Source organism: Tiliqua scincoides, chromosome 6, assembly GCF_035046505.1.
Source record: "Tiliqua scincoides isolate rTilSci1 chromosome 6, rTilSci1.hap2, whole genome shotgun sequence".
Lineage (NCBI taxonomy): Eukaryota > Metazoa > Chordata > Lepidosauria > Squamata > Scincidae > Tiliqua > Tiliqua scincoides.
In genome coordinates, this window is record NC_089826.1 from 87864303 (window position 1) to 87870602 (window position 6300).

Sequence of the window (6300 nt, forward strand, 5' to 3'; positions counted from 1 at the left end):
TTGACTTCTGGGTAGACATGCATAGGATTGAGCTGTGAGGCTGCAGTCCTATGCACGCTTACCTGGGAGTAGATCCCATTGAACTTAATGCGAGTTACTTCTGAGTAGGCACGCATAGGCTTGGTCGTCAATCTCGGGTGTGGGAAAATGCTCGGGGTCGGGGGTCGCCCCCAAGAACAGCTGTGCGCAGCTGGAGCCGGTCAGCCCCTTCCTCTCCCCCATTAACCCTTGCAGCCCGGCAGGCTCCGCTCCCGCGCCTGGGCTGGATCTGGTGCTCAGGCGACCTCTCAGCCCAGTGGGCGACCTAAGGGTGCCTTCGCCCCCCATGCCAGCATACTACAAGCCCCCCCCCCCGTGTAACCCAACTCACTTCCTCCCCCTCGCTTGCACAAGAATCCACCTCCAGGTTATGATGAAGTCCAAGCAGGAGAAAGAGAGAAGTTCTCACGACCAGGAGCTTATTTCCATCCAATCTGACGCGCGTCCCCCTTAGATGCACTGGCCAGATCCGAGGGGGAGGCTGAGCGCAGCGCCGCGCTGGCTCCGCTCTCCTGGGGGGCTGACCCAAGGGCGCGCCTGGCCCTTCGGCTGCCCGCGGAAACTGACCAGGAAACTGACCAGGTGCGCCTAACAGCCTCCCCGGCCAGGCTACGGCTGCAATCTAGCCACAAGGATCCTTGATTATCATGGCACTTACTTCTGAGTAGACATGCTTAGGATTGGGCGCTCAGCCCGGCAAGTCAGCCAGGTCTGTCGAAACTTTCCAAGGCGCTTATCCTGGGAATCAGCACCGAAAGTAAATTCACTAGGTCTTCTCTGCTCTCCAGGCTTCAAAAGTCCCCCTTTGAAATGAGTGAGGGTCCTGGAAAGGGAAGCTGTCACTTGCAGCCCCACTTCATCCAATAGGGCAGTGGCGTAGCTAGAGGGGGGCAAAGCACTAAGTTTGGCAGGCGCCTGACTTAGCCCCCCCCCCGTGCAAGTGGCCCCCCTTCGGTGCCATTTCGGGTGCATTCGCCTCCGCTTTGCTCCCTCCCCCCCACCCGGAATGGCACTTGCACAGCGCGTTCAGGCGCCTGCAAAACGTAGTGCTTTGCCCCCCCTCTAGCTACGCCACTGCAATAGGGACTCGTGCGAGGGGCGAGCATGTCTTTCCCTCTCCGCGGATCCTGCGTGTGGCTGAGCGAGTCAGTCCCGCACCTGTCACAGCAAACCTACTCCCAGGTGAATGTGGGCAGGGGCACCGTCGCGCCCCAACCCGATCCTAGGCAGGCTGATGTGGAGAACGGACCCAGTGCGTTCAGCAAGACTCCTCGCAAGTAAGGCCGCCGCCTCAGACTGCAATCTGATTGGCAGGTGCCCAATATTTGTTTACATTTTTTTAAGGCAGGCGAGATTAGCTCATTATTCCAGCCAGACAACGCATCCCCCGCAAACCGGCGCTCTTGAAATCAGTGGCGTAGCGGGGGGGGGAGCACTTAGTTTTGCAGGGATCCACACTGCGGCGTGGAGCAGTTCCAGGCTGGGGGAGCAAAACAGAGGCGTACTGGGGTGACTTCGAAGGGGAGGGGCCCCTTACACACCACGGTGAGGCTCCCTGAAAAACTTAGTGCTTTGCCCCCCTCTCTAGCTACGCCACTGACTCCCTACACGAGGAAGGTAGAGCCCAATCCCGTGCCTATCTACTCAGAAGTAAGTCCCATTGAGTTCAGGTAAGTGTGGCTAGGATTGCAAACTTATTCTACAGAACCACTGGGGGGGAAAAACCTGTGCAAAGACTTGGGAACAATAAATATTAAGCTGATCGATAGATATAGATAGGCATCTATCTACTTAACTACCTAGTAGAGATGTAGATTTCGCTATAGCTACCCCTCCCCCACCGCATCGTTTCTTACTTCACTTTTCCTGGAGCGCCCCTTCCAAGACCAGCCTGGGGTCTGCCAAGAGTCTGAGCTCCTTCCTGTGGGTCGCAGCGGGAGTGGCTGAGGGTCCTGGCCCCTTCTAGTAATCCAGCCCTGGGAGCCTGAGTTTGGCTGGCCACCCGCAGCAGGTGCTTCCCTCCTCCTGACCCGAAGGCGCAGAGGCTCCCTGAATATATACGGCAGGTTGGGTGGGGGAGGGGCGGGGAGACCCCCCCCCCTTGTCAGCCCGCGACGTCACCTAGCCCCTGGCTGGCTCCTTCCCACCGCTCCTTGAATGGCTTGGAGGCCGCGTGACGTCCAGGTGGGGCGCGGCACATCCCGGGTCTGCCCCGGCACCCGGAGGTGCCAGGGACCTGCGCTTGCCTGGACTGGCCCCGGTCGCGGGGGAGGCGCGCCACCTGGGCTCCTCTGCGCTCCTGGTCCCCGGGGGTGCTCCAGGAGAGACTCTGGGCCCCGATCCGCGACTTCCCGGGGAGGTGCTGGCCCCAGCACAACATCCCCCGCACACTGCTGCCGCTGCCGCTGGATGACTTCAGCCCCCAAGAATGCTCTGATCTGAGCTGAGCTGCCCCCGCTGCTTGACAGTCCTCACTTCCGAGTCCGTTTTGGGGTTTACATTCCTGGTGCCTTGCAGGAGCAGGGGCAGACCTGGGGCTGGAGGGAGTTGGGAAACAGAGCCCCCCCCCGCCCCCCCAGGACTGTCCGGAGCAAGAAGGGGCTGAGCAGTGGCATAGCTAGAGGGGGGCGAAGCAGGAAGTTTTGCAGGTGCCTGAATGTACCGTGCCAGTGGCCTCTCCCCCTCCCTTTTCGTGCTGGGAGAACAAATCTGAGGCGAATGCCTCCCTCCTCAGGGAGCGGGAGAGGCCACTGGCACATTCAGGCACCTGCAAAGCCTCGTGCTTTGCCCCCCTTCTAGCTACGCCACTGGGGCTAAGGATCATATTCTATGGGTAGGAAGAATATGGGAGCACTCTGGTAGCCCAGCCGTAGGGTGATCAACCCCTTTGCTTTCCCAGAACTCCACAGGTGGTCCAGAGCCTGAGTGTGAACCTTGATGCCAGCCTCCACCTTCCCTTTTCAAAGTCATCAGGCGATGTCAGAATGCCAGATGCAAGGGAGGGCACCAGGATGCAGGTCTCTTGCTATCTGGTGTGCTCCCTGGGGCATTTGGTGGGCCGCTGTGAGATACAGGAAGCTGCACTAGATGGGTCTATGGCCTGATCCAGCGGGGCTGTTCTTGTGTTCTTACCTCTGGAATTTGCCTTCCTGCCTGTCACAGCCTTGAGCCCCACTCTCTCCTATATATGCCTCTAAATAACAAAGAGCTACCCAGACTATGCTCCTCTCTCCCACTTCCACATGTTTCTGGGAAAATTGGATTGAAACGTGTGACACCCTGGGAAAGCAAAGTAGTTTTGTAACTCTACTCACAATATGTTTACTCAGAAGTAAGCATTGCTGAGGTAAATGGAACTTATTCCTAAGGAAGTGTACCTAGGAGTGCATCTTTTGTAATTCTAGGAAAGTACAACACAGGCCCCAGTGCGGTGCTGGAGGAAGCACAGGTTTTCTGTAAAGGGCATTTACACAGAGAAAGAGCAGAGCAAGAGATTAGATTCCCACCATGATCAGTACAACCTGCAAGAAAAAGTCTGAGTTGGGTTGTTCAAAGAGAAAAGGAAAGAAAATGCTAGACCAGCAATTGTCAGTGTTTTTCTTCTCCTGGCACACTGACCTCTATGGTCTTCTCTATGGTCTTTGTCTATTGCGATGTCACTTCCAGCTTTGGGGACAGTGTACCTGGTTCTGCAGCTGTTTCTGGGGCAATTGTCTGTAGTAACAAATGTCTCTCCCTCTTCCACCACTGGCAGACAATTTGTTACTACAGACATTTGCCTTAGAAACAGAGCTGCAGAACTAGGAAGTTTTTTAGTGATTTTCAATCAATGTGCCACTGACGTTGCTAGGGGGGTGTGGGGGGCACAGGCTGCACCAGGTGACGCACCTGGGGGGGTGACGCGCCCTGGGGGACGACGTGCTAACTTCGCAGCATTAGGAGCTACTGTGTCATGCCAGACACCATTGGATGTGGAATTCCCAGCGGAGTGCAACGCAAAAAACGGAATTGAAATCGCTCCTTTTGTTCAAAAGTTATGGCCAAAAAACCAGAAGGAAAAAATGCATGGAGCCCTATGGAAAGTGAAAGTGAGCCGTATCCGGCATTTACTCCCTCCCTCCCGCAGTCTATTGGGCTCTGTGGAAAGCAAACTCAGTCACATGGTCGTGTTTACTGGCGAGTAGGCAGATGTGCCTTGGCTGGTGGTCAGGCCAAGCAAAGGGGAATGTGAGGACACCAGAATGGTCCTGATCTGATGGAGCTGGAGCACAACAGAAGGCAGCCTCCCCCCCCCCCCATTAAAAAGGACAAAAAGGAGGCTTGAGCTGGTAAGGGGAAGTTTTCTATTTTGCTCTTGTGAAACCAGGTGGGTCTTTGTATTGATATGCCTGAAACAGAAGAACTTTAAACTGGGCACTGGGGAGGGCTGAAGATCTCACTGATTCTTTTTTTTTGGGGGGGGGGGGGGTTATTGTAGGCAGACTACAGAGTAAGCTCCATTGACCACTATGGGACTTACTTCAGAGTAGATTCACTTGGTGGAACAGGACTGGCTCCCCCTTATTTAATTATTTCTTTTATTTTAATTTAATTACTTATAATTATTTATTTTAATTTACTTGATGATGTCACTGCTGGCCATGACATCACATCCAATGGGTCCTGGACAGACTGTCATTCTAAAAAGTGGGTCCCAGTGCTAAAAGTTTGAGAAGTGCTGCAATAAGGTGTTAGTAAGTTGACATGGGGTAGGGGTGTGTGTGTGTGTGTGACTCTAAAAGTTTTCAAAATCACTAAAATCAGAGTTTGGAGGAATAATCCCATCAAGTTATATATCAATCAATGCATAATTTCATGCAGAATGCAATGAAACAAGCCACATTGAAATATCCATGTTCTAACAAAAGGTACAGCCAAAAAACCATTGGGGGTGGGGCGATGGTACATAACCATGCCTACCACCTGGGGCGTTGCCCTGCCCACTGCATGGGGTGATGTGCAGGCCTCCCACACTGGGTGATGTGAATCCTAGTGATGCCACTGACTTCTACAGCACACCTGTGGATCTTTTGCAGCACATCAATGTGCCATGGCACACCAGTTGAAAATCACTTTGCTAGATTTTCTGTTCATTGGACTGGCTAGGCACCTAATTGAAAGAGTCATGCCTTTTGAACTCCATGTCAGTAATGCCTCAGCATTTAGTCTGGTATGTATGAGTCTTCCAGTTTATGCATGAAGCCATTTTGTGAATTATGTCATTAGGCATAACCATCATTGTCAGGACAACCTTGAATGGCAGCCTGGTAATGCCCCAGAATGCCTTACGGGGCTGGGAAAGCAGGGAGGAAGGCAGCTAGCTGGCAAAAGTGCCAAAGGAAAGTGGGTGGAGCACTGGCTAGCCAGTTGACCAAGCAGGCAAGCCAGGAACCTAGTCCAGTGTGTTTAGTGAGACCACTGTCATATATGCAGTCATTCATTAGCCGGAACGTTATTTTGCTGCACATACCTGTGTGTGTGTATATATATATATAACATCCACAAAGAGTTGTTCCGAATGAGTTCACTTCCTTTTATGTTTAGAACAGGCAGCATTAATTTGAAAGATGCCATTAGTTGTTCATCTTGTTTCTGGGAGCAGTCTGCCCCCCTCCTGAAAGGCACTTCACCCCTTTTGTTCCCCCCAAGCTTCTTCGGATGCTGCTGCTGTTCTTGCTAGATGTCTCCAGCCAGACAGTGGGGTTAGAAGAAAACCTCAGTGTAGAAAGGAAGACTGCTTTGCCAAATCTTCTGTCTGGTTCTTAGAATCCAGTAGCCTCTGTGTGTCTCCTCGTCGATAGACTTTCAAGTCTGAGGAGGGCAAGAATTCAGTTGTTTAATTCATAAGGCCTGTTCCTGCTATATATAGCTCTATGGTGAATGCTGCTGGCATGTGCTTCTGGTGTGTAGACTGTGTGGAGCAGGGCAACACTCCAGACTAGAACGATCAAAAACGAAAATGTGGCTTCAGTGGCGCTCATGAATGCATTTGGGCTGGCTGGTGAAAACCAGTGAGCTGTCCATGGTGGCTGCAGCCCAGGGCTGCTTGACAGACGTCTCTCTCTCTCTTGTCATGGCCAGCTGCAGCCCACCTTCCTCTGAGATGCTGCTTTCTTTAGCACCACTGTAAGTCTGACTATAGAGCAGCAAGAGGTTTTTTGAGGGGGAGGGATACAGATTTGTTCCGTGGAGAATGTCAAAGCCCCCTCAGCACCTTCAGGT